Raw genomic sequence first — 12,575 nt, 5'->3', positions numbered from 1 at the left:
TTACTTCAAAGTGTGGGGGGATCTTCCCACACTTTGAAGTAACTTACTTCAAAGCGTGGGACTTTTGCATTGCCTGTTTGAGCCTGATGATTTTGTCAAAAAAATGGCAGTCTTTTGGATGAGTGAACAGAACAAGTGAGCGAGCCAAGAAACATAGTGATGTTTGTTATCAGGCTTTAAAGGCATATGTACGCGCTCCCGTGTTTACAAAGTGTAGTTTGCCCATAATCGATGTCAAACGCACCATAAGACCATGTAATGACGATATGTCGCCATGCGCGGACCATATTCATGCATTACAGCTTGTTCTAGCCTCTGAAAAAGTGAGGATGTCAACAAAGACGCGGAGTTATTTCCCTTGCGTCAACGCTACCTCTGTTGGCAAATCTATAAATAGGACGATCTAGATCAAAATAAAAATTCAAATATCTCAACATTTAAGGGGTCCTAGACCACAATATCTTGCAGGGAACTTAATTTAGCATGTCTCCAGCTGTGGGTAAAGCAATTAGCGTGTATAGTCATCGAGTACATATGGCTTTAAGCAATGTCCCATTGTTGAGTGTGACGAAAACTCGTGGTGACGATTTTAAAACATGTTGGGTCACGCATGGTCCAATCTTACATGGTCCAACCTTACATGGTCCAACATTACATGGTCCAACCTTACATGGTCCAATCTTACATGGTCCATATATATTATTGGACCATGTAAGATTGGACCATGTAAGATTGGACCATGTAAGATTGGACCATGTAAGGTTGGACCATGTAAGGTTGCACCATGTAAGGTTGGACCATGTAAGGTTGGACCATGTAATATTGGACCATGTAAGATTGGACCATGTAAGGTTGGACCATGTAAGATTGGACCATGTAAGGTTGGACATGGTAAGGTTAGACCATGTAAGGTTGGACCATGTAAGGTTGTCCATGTAAGGTTGGACCATGCAAGGTTGGACCATGCAAGGTTGGACCATGTAAGATTGGACCATGTAAGGTTGGACCATGTAAGATTGGACCATGTAAGATTGGACCATGCAAGGTTGGACCATGCAAGGTTGGACCATGTAAGATTGGACCATGTAAGGTTGGACCATGTAAGATTGGACCATGTAAGATTGGACCATGCACGATTGGACCATGTAAGGTTGGACCATGTAAGGTTGGACCATGTAAGGTTGGACCATGTAAGGTTGGACCATGCGTGACCCAACATGTTTTAAAATCGTCACCACGAGTTTTCGTCATACTCAACAATGGGACATTGCTTAAAGGCATATGTACGCGCTCCCGTGTTTACAAAGTGTAGTTTGCCCATAATCGATGTCAAACGCACCATAAGACCATATAATGACGATATGTCACCATGCGCGGACCATAATACATGCATTACAGCTTGTTCTAGCCTCTGAAAAAGTGAGGATGTCAACAAAGCCGCGGTGTTAGCTCCCTTGCATCAACGTTACATGTGTTGCCAAATCTATAAATAGGACGATCCAGATCAAAATGAAAATTAACATATCTCAACATTGAAGGGGTCCTAGACCACAATATTTTGCAGGGAACTTAATTTAGCATGTCTCCAGCTGTTTGTAAAGCAATTAGCGTGTATAGTCATCGAGTACATATGCCTTTAAAGCCTGATAACAAACATCCCTATGTTTCTTGGCTCGCTCACTTTTTCTGTTCACTCATCCAAAAGACTTTGCCATTTTTGTTGACAAAATCATCAGGCTCAAACAGGCGATGCAAAAGTCCCACGCTTTGAAGTAAGTTACTTCAAAGTGTGGGAAGATCCCCCCACACTTTGAAGTAAAAACTGAGTTTACTTCAAAGTGTGGGAAGATCCCCCCACACTTTGAAGTAAAAAATGGGTTTACTTCAAAGTGTGGGGCACATCCCCACACTTTGAAGTAATTTACTTCAAAGTGTGGGATTACTTCAATCAATCAATCAATGAGGCTTATATCGCGCATATTCCGTGGGTACAGTTCTAGGCGCTCTGCAGTGATGCCGTGTGAGATGAAATTGTATACGGCCAGTAATTGCAGCCATTTCGGCGCATATTTACCTTTCACGGCCTATTATTCCAAGTCACACGGGTATAGGTAGACAATTATTAACTGTGCCTAAGCAATTTTTGCCAGGAAAGACCCTTTTGTCAATCGTGGGATCTTTAACGTGCACACCCAATGTAGTGTACACGGGGGGGGGGGGGGGGAGGGAGTTCGGACACCGAAGAGAGTCTGCACACAAATTTGACTCTGAAATAAATTTCCGCCGAACCTGGGATCGAACTCACGCTGACAGCGGCCAACTGAATACAAATCCAGCGCGCTACCAACTGAGCTATATCCCCTTCAAAGTGTGGTGCAACAGTCGTGCCGCGTCTGCTATCCAGTTCGCGGTAGGATTAGAAAATATATATATATATACCAAACCGATGTCAAATACGAGCTGATTTGGTGAAATAAAGCACATTTCTACTTGCGAAACCCATCGAACAGCCATTAGGCTAAGCGAGAGAGTTCTCGTGATTGTTTTAATTAAAAAACTCATTCATAAAAACTAGAGACTAGGTTTCTGGTCAAAACGAATGATTAATCTGCTGTATCATTCGCTTGTCGGAAAGACAATCGGCCTACGCGCTCCTCTCTCAAATATGACCTTCTCTTGTCTACTGTCTCGGAAGATTTATTCTACTCCCAAATAGCACTTCTTAGCACCTCTTATGACTCCTTCGTCCTCTAGAATCCCGTACCCACACCAAATACGAGCTGATTTGGTGAAATAAAGCACATTTCTACTTGCAAAACCCATCGAACAGCCATTTCCGGTGCTCGATCGCGGACATTTTCAGCTTTGAAGGATATTTACGGGCAAATATCAATCGCTCCCTGACTTTTTATGCATCGAGAAACAAATTTAGTCATCGCTGAATCAGTAGCTTACCTTAAATCCCGACATAAATCAAACAATACCTAGAAAACAGACAAAACTTGCCTTCACACGTGTCATGAGCGGCATTCGGCTTCTGTTCGGCATTTGACCGGTTATCCCCCGTGACGCTTGGAAAATGCACATGCCGAGGTCACGTTCATTTCTCTTCAAAGAGAGTTGTGTCTTCTCCTTATCAAGTAAATCTTGCATTCGTGAATGAGGTTAAACATCTTTAGAGCAAGCCATAAGTCATAAGCTAGTAAAAATAATTAATGTTTTAAATTATCTGCACGTCACTGAAAGTGGTGATGATCAATCGTTTTGTAAACGAAAAAGGGCTCAAAGCCCCAGTACTAAAGATATTCAGTTTAGGCTACGCTAAATATATTCTAGGCTAAATATATTCTAGGCTACGCTCTAATGATCAATCGGCGCGCAGTGTCTCATAAATGAAGAAACTCGCAAAGCTATGTGTACAACAGCGATGACGACGATATGTACAACAGCGATGAAGACGATATGTACAACAACGATGACGACGATATGTACAACAACGATGACGACGATATGTACAACAGCGATGACGACGATATGTACAACAGCGATGACGACGATATGTACAACAGCGATGAAGACGATATGTACAACAACGATGACGACGATATGTACAACAACGATGACGACGATATGTACAACAGCGATGACAAATATATGTACAACAGCGATGACGACGATATGTACAACAGCGATGACGACGATATGTACAACAGCGATGACAAAGATATGTACAACAGCGATGACGACGATATGTACAACAGCGATGAAGACGATATGTACAACAACGATGACGACGATATGTACAACAGCGATGACAAAGATATGTACAACAGCGATGACGACGATATGTACAACAGCGATGACGACGATATGTACAACAGCGATGACAAAGATATGTACAACAGCGATGACGACGATATGAACAACAGCGATGACGACGATAAGTACAAGAGCAACAACTACTACAACACCACCACATACCGTGTAGATTACAGCGACTGACACCAGCAACAGCTGCTACAGAATTCCGGCAAGACTAATACCCTCCATCAGTGCGCGGTGCCAGAACTAATCACTATCAGAAGAACACAAGCCGCCTCCCCGTCAACATACATGTACAGGCCATCTTTCCTTGGCTTGTGCGGTTCTGTATGATTACCTTGAAATTACAGTAAAAATACTCTCTAGTACTTTTCTAACGGTGATTTCCAAGATTTTCTTCTCAAAAGGTTTCTAAATTTTTCTCCACCTACAATCCTTTTCATTTTTAATTCATTAAGAGACCTTCAAACAAAGGTTCCACTGCCTTTTATTTCTTGATAGTTTTTTTCCCCCCAGAGGTATTTACACAAATGCAGTAAGCGAGCGAAGTGTGCTTACATAGCTTGGTGCACAGGACTGACTCTACCTGGAACGTGGTCAGACTTGTACAACGAGCAGTAACGTACCGTTAACTTCTTGCATCAAAACCGTTTTTAACACTTAACTTGAAAACTGCACTTAAAAACTCCGGTGCTCCTGTCGAAAGGGAGCATACCGTCATTCACTGATCACGTACTGACTGACAACTAACCGACGAAGCCTCCAGATTAATCATGCGGTGCGATTGACTTGCCTGGAAACAGGTTTCGTCATTTTTTGGCCAAATGCACCCTGTAGCACGTGCATCATGCCAAGGAAGAAGGCATCTGTCCGACTCTCGGTGCGTGTTGGATGCAATCTGAACGTTCACAACACATTCCTGGCCAGCGGAAAGGACTGCATCTTTAAACACGTGCAGCCTGCCAAAGAACGAAGTCTCCAGCTAGCACTCGGTGAGTTTGACTCATTTGGAGATAATTATGTTAGTCAAGTTTGGCCATCGAGAAGCACAGCACCTTTAAACACGTGTGGGGAACCAACAGAAAGTTTCTCTCCGATAGAGGAATGCAAGTCAGAATCGACTTGAGTTTTTCTCTGTTTCTGTATCTCTCCGCGCCGCACCCCCCCTCTCTCTCTCTCTCTCTCTCTCTCTCTCTCTCTCTCTCTCTCTCTCTCTCTCTCTCTCTCTCTCTCTCTCTCTCTCTCTCTCTCTCTCTCTCTCAAATGTATGTATAGCCTACAACGTGTATATAGTCATGTGAATTGATTTGATTTGATTTCTCTCTCTCTCTCTCTCTCTCTCTCTCTCTCTAACACACACACACACACACACACACACACACACACACACACACACACACACACACACACACACACAGCGACTAATTGAAACCTGGCAGTGAGGATAGTATCTCCGCAACAGTTGGTCTTCATCCTTATGTACTCGTCTGGTATGTTTGGTTTTAATTATTTGCAAGAGGATGCACATATTTAGGAACATATACAATACAATACAATACAATACAATACAATAACTTTATTAATCTCTAAAAGAGAAATTACATTGCTGAGCGTTTGTGTCCGTAATAATAACATACATAAAACATTCAAAATAAACATTTGTTCTTTGTCCTGAGAAAATATAGCACATTGGTTATCACATAAGAAAGTATATTAAAAATAAATTAACATGCATTCACCATCAACAATGCACAAAAGAAAGTCAGCACCTTGCCGGTTATCACATATTGTCTAAGATTAAGAGAGTAGAATGCAAAACAAAATCAACAATACTGAAACAATACAGAACACTGACCCCGTGCATCAGAGCGACAACACCAGCATCTACCGCCCCACCTGAGAATTGAAGATGTGAATTGCAGATGGAATGAACGAATTTCTGTAGCGTGTGGATCTTGCGGTTGGTTGTCTGAATCTGTTGCTCCTGTCTGTCCGTCTACTGTCAAATTCCGGTCTGAGTGGGTGCGAGTCGTCAGCCAAAATCTTCTGTACCTTGTCAGTCAGTCGTCGTTCATGTGTTGATGTGAAATTGTCCTGCTTCCTCCCAACCACCCCACTTGCTTTCCTGATGAATTTATCTAATCTATCCCTGTCTTGCTTGTTGATGTTGCCACCCCAACACACGGAGCCAAAGTACAACACACTATTGCACGTTGAAGTGTAAAACATCTGAAGGATTTCTTGTCTGATGTTAAAAGACCTGAGTTTTCTCAAAAAGTACAGGCGAGAGTGGAGTTTCTTCACAAGGGCATCAGAGTTTGGTTTCCATGTCAACTTATTGTCTATAATCACCCCCAAATACTTATACTGCTCTACCTTCTCTATGACCTCCCCCTTGATCACTATCTCCCTGTGTACATGTTCCCCCCTCCTGTTGTCCATTATCATTTCCTTTGTCTTCCCCACATTAAGCTCTAAATAGTTGTTTTCACACCACCCCACAAACCTATCTACCTCCTGCCTGTAGTCAGAGTCGTCGTCAACAGTCAGCAGTCCGGTCAGTCCAGTGTCGTCAGCAAACTTGGTTATGGGGCAGGAGTCACTAGAACTTCTGAAATCTGCTGTGTAGAGAGAAAAAAGAAAAGGTGAGAGTACTGTGCCTTGTGGTGCCCCTGTGTTTGTGCAGATTGTGTCTGAAACTGATTGCCCCCCCACCCTAACATACTGTGGCCTGTTTGTCAGGTAGTCCATAACCCAGAGGATGGTGGCTGCTGGGACATTCATGCTAAAAAGCTTCTCCGCCATTAAATGAGGCTGTATAGTATTAAAAGCGCTGGAAAAATCAAAGAACATCAAGCGAATATAAGAGCCAGGCTTTTCTAAGTGAGAGTAGATCTTGTTTAAAACATTCAACACAGCATCATCAACACTCCTGTTTTTCCTGTATGCAAACTGACATGGATCAATAAAATCTTTCACACAATCACTCAATTTGAACAAAACAACTCTCTCAAAGACTTTCATACAAACAGAAGTAAGTGCCACAGGTCTCAGGTCATTCATGGTTATCACAGTCTTTTTCTTTGGCACAGGAACAATGCATGAAGTTTTCCATAGGGCCGGTACCCTGCTAGCACCAAGCGACATGTTAAAAATGACTGAAAAAATATAACTAAGTTGCTCTGCACATAGTTTTAAAACTTTGGGCATCATCCCATCTGGTCCCCCCGCCTTGCTAGCATTAACATTCTTCAGCCCCCTCTCCACCTCTTCTTCCGTCACCACTATTGGGGAATCTCCTTCCGTAAGCCCACTATCACTGGTCAACCTGTCCCGCATTGCCTTCCTTTCCCCGCTGAAGTCATGTTTATCGAAGCGTGCATAAAACTGGTTGAGATCATTTGCATCTGACTGCGTAGCGTTGCTTTTTTCCTTACTCCCACCCTTCTTCCCCTTGTAGCCACTCATGACATTCAACCCCTCCCATGCCTTCTTCATGTTGTTCCCCGTGAAATTTCCCTCTACCTTCCTCTTAAACTCTTCCTTCCCCTTCCTTATCGAACTCTGGACCTCCCTCTGAACCTCCCTCATGTTACAATTCCCTTCTCTAAAAGCTTTCTTCTTCTTATTCAGCACATCTTTGATATCTTTCGTGACCCAGGGCTTTGTATTGCTGTACACCTTCACTGTTTTCTTCGGCACAACATTGTCCACACAAAAAGACACATAATCGGTTACGCATTCTGTCAGTTCATCAACATCACGGGACGAGTCCACAAATACTGTCCAATCAGTGCAATCGAGGCACCCTCTAAGGGTTTCCATTGAATCGCCCGACCAATCAAAAACAGTCCTAGTGATGGGCGATTCCCGCTGCACACGTGGTCGGTAACGTGGGACAAGGTTTACAATGTTATGATCGGACCGTCCTAGAGCTGGCAGTGCATACGAACTGTACGCATCCTTGACGTTTGAATAACATAAGTCTATAGTCTTGTCTTTTCGTGTAGGGCATGTGACATGTTGGTACAGTTTGGGTAGCACTTTCTTCAGGTTACAGTGGTTAAAATCCCCGCTTACTAAAACGAAAGCGTCTGGCGATATGAAATGCAAATGGCCGCCATAATTAATATTTTGTCTATATCTACTTCATCTAGCAGATAATCAAAACCGAACATACGTAGACGGGTACATAAGGATGAAGACTAACTGTTGCGGTGATACTATCCTCACTGCCAGGTTCCAATTAGTCGCTGTATGTACCTTAATCGGTAAAAACTAATTACTTTATTCATTAGCGGTTATCACGTGTTTGATCCAGTTTTACACAGTGAGCCTTATGTCAAAGGAAAGTGCAGAGTCTTAGTTAGGAACACAACGGTACCAAAATCAAGAGTACTGGTCAAGAAACAAAGACGCACGAAGCAATTGAAAAATGTGACTTTCGTAGGTATTAATTGGCTTAATCTCCACCTTAAGCACGTGCAGGCTGCCAAGGGAAGCAAGTCTGCATCCAACACTCGGTGCGTTGGACTAGACTGGAAACAAGTTTAGTAAAAATCATTACGCTTCCTTAGTCTTCAGCTGTAATATTCGGCAAAGGAGAAGGGCAGCGCCTTTAAAGCACGTGCAAACCGCCAAGGGAAGGAAGCCTGCATCCAACACTCAGTGCGTTGGAATGGGCTGGAAACAAGTTTAGTAAAAATCATTACGCTTCCTCAGTCTTCAGCTGTAATATTCGGCAACTAACTAGGGGATCCTTTACGTCCTCAGTCACAGGCAGTTTTCCTATTAGGGACACGAGTTGGTGATACGCTGTGTAGGGACTGGGTGGCCGAGTGGTAACGCACTTGCGCTCGGAATCGAGAGGTTGCGTGTTCGACCCTGGGTCGGGCCGCTATTTTCTCCCCCCTTTCCTAACCTAGATGGTGGGTTCAAGTGCTAGTCTTTCGGATGAGACGAAAAACCGAGGTCCCTTCGTGTACACTATATTGGGGTGTGCACGTTAAAGATCCCACGATTGACAAAAGGGTCTTTCCTGGCAAAATTGTATAGGCATAGATAAAAATGTCCATCAAATACCCGTGTGACTTGGAATAAAGGCCGCGAAAGGTGAACATTCGCCTAACAGACTTGAGGTTTGCTGGTCGATGTGAATGCGTGATATATTGTGTAAAAAATTCCATCTCACACGGCATAAAGCGCTTTGAACTTCGGATAAGGCGCTATATAAATAAAGAGAATAATAAAATAATAAATAACAAGTTAAGTGAGAAAAAAGGGGGGATGACGGAGTGGGTAAGAGTGATGATGATAAAAGTTTGTTAAAAAATATCGGTTCTTTTACTACGCAATGTAATTTTTGTATGTTTGGGCATATTCGGCAATGGAGAAGGACAGCGCCTTTAAGCACGTGCATGCCCGCCAAGGGGAGGAAGCCTGCATCCAACACTCAGTGCGTTGGACTGGACTGGAAACAAGTTTACTTATCTTCGCGACACATCTGGGTCCCGACGCTAGGCAGGTATTCAGCACGTTTCCCCCCTCTGATGAACTGATTGGCGGAGAACAAAGAATGTTGATGATGCCGCCAGGAGGCTGGTGGGATTCCTATGCCGTTTGTTATGCCCGGCGGAGTTTTGGCCTCAACTTTGAGGACGAACAGGGGGAGGGGGGGGGGGGGGTGGGGTGGGGGTGGGGTGGGGGTGGGGGGGGGGGGGGGGGGGGTCTGTTATCTTGCTGTTTTGTACTTTTTTGCAATCAGTGATAACAAAAGAACATTTGCGGTGCCAAAAGACTCCGCTACGCTTTTACATGATCAGGCTATATGAAGCTAATATGTTTGCGTACGAGTCTTTTGCATCTAATGTAACCGAACAATCTGGACTAAGAAGTGTGATTAATGGCGTTTGGTATTCCGCGTTGTTCACAAAATTGAATTGCTGTTAAGATCTCTGAAAAAGATGGACTGCGGTGAATAACACCAACTATGATGCAGTGGTATGTCGGTTAGTTTGTTTGGTTGTTGCTTTTTGTTTTTTGTGTTTTTTGTTTGTTTGTTTGTTTGTTGTGTGTGTATGTATGTGTGTGTGTGTGTGTGTGTGTGTGTGTGTGTGTGTGTGTGTGTGTGTGTGTGTGTGTGTGTGTGTGTGTGTGTGTGTGTGTGTTAAAAACTGACATTTTCCTGTATGTAAGTTGACGCTTTGCGCAGAACACTTTAGAGGCTTGTAAGTTGAAAGATTTGGGATTGTACATAACCGTTTTTAAATGAACATTAAAAAATAATCTTTTCTTGAGTCTTGAAAACATCCGTAAGACAAAGGCATGCACGTGCGAAGCGTATCTCTTCAACAAAGAGGCGTTCGTCTCTACATTGGCCAGTGTCCGGTGCCAGAGGCAAGAAGGTAAATGACTGCTCTACCTGGCACGTGCAGCTTGCCCAACAGCCCAGCTATTGCACTGATGAGACATGGACAACCAGACACATTTGGCCTGCCATACCTATTCTTGCCTTGCCAAACAGCCGAGCTATTGCACTGATGAGACATGGACAACCAGACACATTTGGCCTGCGATACATCTTCTTGCCTTGCCCAACAGCTCAGCTATTGCAATGATGAGACATGGACAACCAGGCACACTTGGCCTGCCATACATCTTCTTGCCTTGCCCAACAGCCTGCCATACATCTTCTTGCCCAACAGCTATTGCACTGATGAGGCATGAACAGCCAGACACATTTGGCCTGCCATACTTCTTCTTGCTTAATAAATGCTGCTGTTGACAGCGACAAGGAATTGGCTTCTGATCGTCTTGGCGTGCCATACTCTGCATGCGCTAGTCCACAACTGTTGTCTGCATTTTTGTCGTTGTTTGGTAGTCTCGATTAAAGGCACAATTCTTCTCGTGGAAACGATTCTGTTGACCATGTTGCCAGTTACATGGGGTGAGACTATCCATCCACTTTTGACTCACACCAACAATCAAAAGCCTGTGTGCTTCTTGTACAGAGTGAAAATGCTGTGTGTTCATGTTGTTGTTTGTTGTTGTTTGTTGTTGTTGTTTGTTGTTGTTGTTTGTTGTTGTTGTTTGTTGTTGTTTGTTGTTGTTGTTTGTTGTTGTTGTTTGTTGTTGTTGTTTGATGTTTGTTGTTGTTGTTGTTTCAGTTTTTAAGTGCTCTACCAACCCCGTTTTCCACTAGCCCAGTGTTCCACCATCCAAACGTTCCAGAAACCTGGTTTTCCAACAACGCGTTTTCCAGCATTGTTAACAGTGATGGGAACACTGGGTTTTCAACATGTGGCGTATCCATCGATTGCTTTATGTTTCAGTACTGATTCTGTTGTATCATCATGATTGTGGGAACATTTCCTTGTGTGAACTCTGGGCGATGTGATCCCAGGTCGGTGGGAACATAAGGCATCAAACAACAAATCGACCGGTGTTCGGTGTCCTATATACTGTTCAGCACACTTGCAGCTCTGTAATTACTAAAAAAATCAAATTTGGTTTTAACAGTGTTTATTTTCATTTACTGTACATGAAATGTACATACATTTATAAACATTAAAACAAAAACAAGCCTATGGCTTATGGAGGTGTCTTCAAACACGTTTAAAATCAAAAATAAGTAAGCAAATGGCAGACAGATAGCATTATGCAAACACATCAAATTTCAGGTTATAGACATATAATGTGTCCATGAAGAGTTATGAGAATGTCATAGTTCTGCTTTGAAAAGTGACTCCTCCTTTTATGCCTTGAGTCGTGTTCAGTGATAAAACAAAATAATGTTTTACACCTATACTTAGGGGTGAATATTGTTATGTTCACTGTCATAAACATTTTGCAGGCATAAAAAAAAGCATTCAGGGCGCTCAAAAAAGAATCGATAAAAAGATATCTTTTGATGGGAAAAAAATTTAATTTTATTCAATGATCTATTACGAAAAGTATTTCGACAAACTACAGACTGCACACAGATGTTTGTGATACCTTTTCAAAAGGCGTAATTGCTATTTGTATTGTTTGACACATGTTCTGCTATCGCGTGTTTGTTCTCTTCCATTCTTTCGATTTTCGAGCCGATTTTAACACTAAAACCCTTACCGCCAGAAAAATGGCGCCTGTGACGGCAGACGAGTCCCACACGGACAGCCTACAGCCCCGTCTGGCGAGCAAAAAGCTAATCATGTTGACAAAATCCCCCTCATCGGGGGATGTAACAGACGGTGGCAAAGTCTGTTTGATACCTCTTTGATGCCGCTCGCGCGCCAACTGTCAGGGAATTGGGAGGGAGTTAGGAGGGTCAGGGGAGGGGTGGGGGAGGGGGAAAAGACAAAGGAGTGACGGCTGTGCTTGCAGCTGGTCAGTTTCAGAGAGTTTTCTTGTCAGTTTCTACAGTGGATCTTTGCTTTGAAAGATACCTTGCGTCCCGCGTACACGATCAAGTTTATCAGTTACTATATACCACAGATATATCTGTCCAGGCTCTTCCTCAGCAAAATAGCATTCTTTGAATGGGTCACATGGCCGAAAATCTACAGCGTGTAAGGGGGGTCGAATTGATTAAGGAGCCAGATGGACATAGGTTTCACCGAGAACATTAATTCCACAAGAAAGTCCAACTTCGCTGTTTGGCCAATGTTGAAGAGGCTCTTAACTTGTGTAAACTGTTTTGGTGAATATGATTTCCAAGGAATGTACCTTGAATCGACAAGAAAAGAGCCAGGAAGGCAGAGCGAGGGGGTATG

Source organism: Littorina saxatilis, linkage group LG5 (assembly GCF_037325665.1).
Source record: "Littorina saxatilis isolate snail1 linkage group LG5, US_GU_Lsax_2.0, whole genome shotgun sequence".
NCBI lineage: Eukaryota > Metazoa > Mollusca > Gastropoda > Littorinimorpha > Littorinidae > Littorina > Littorina saxatilis.
The sequence above is the reverse complement of the archived record's forward strand: the minus strand, read 5'-3'. Positions refer to the sequence as shown.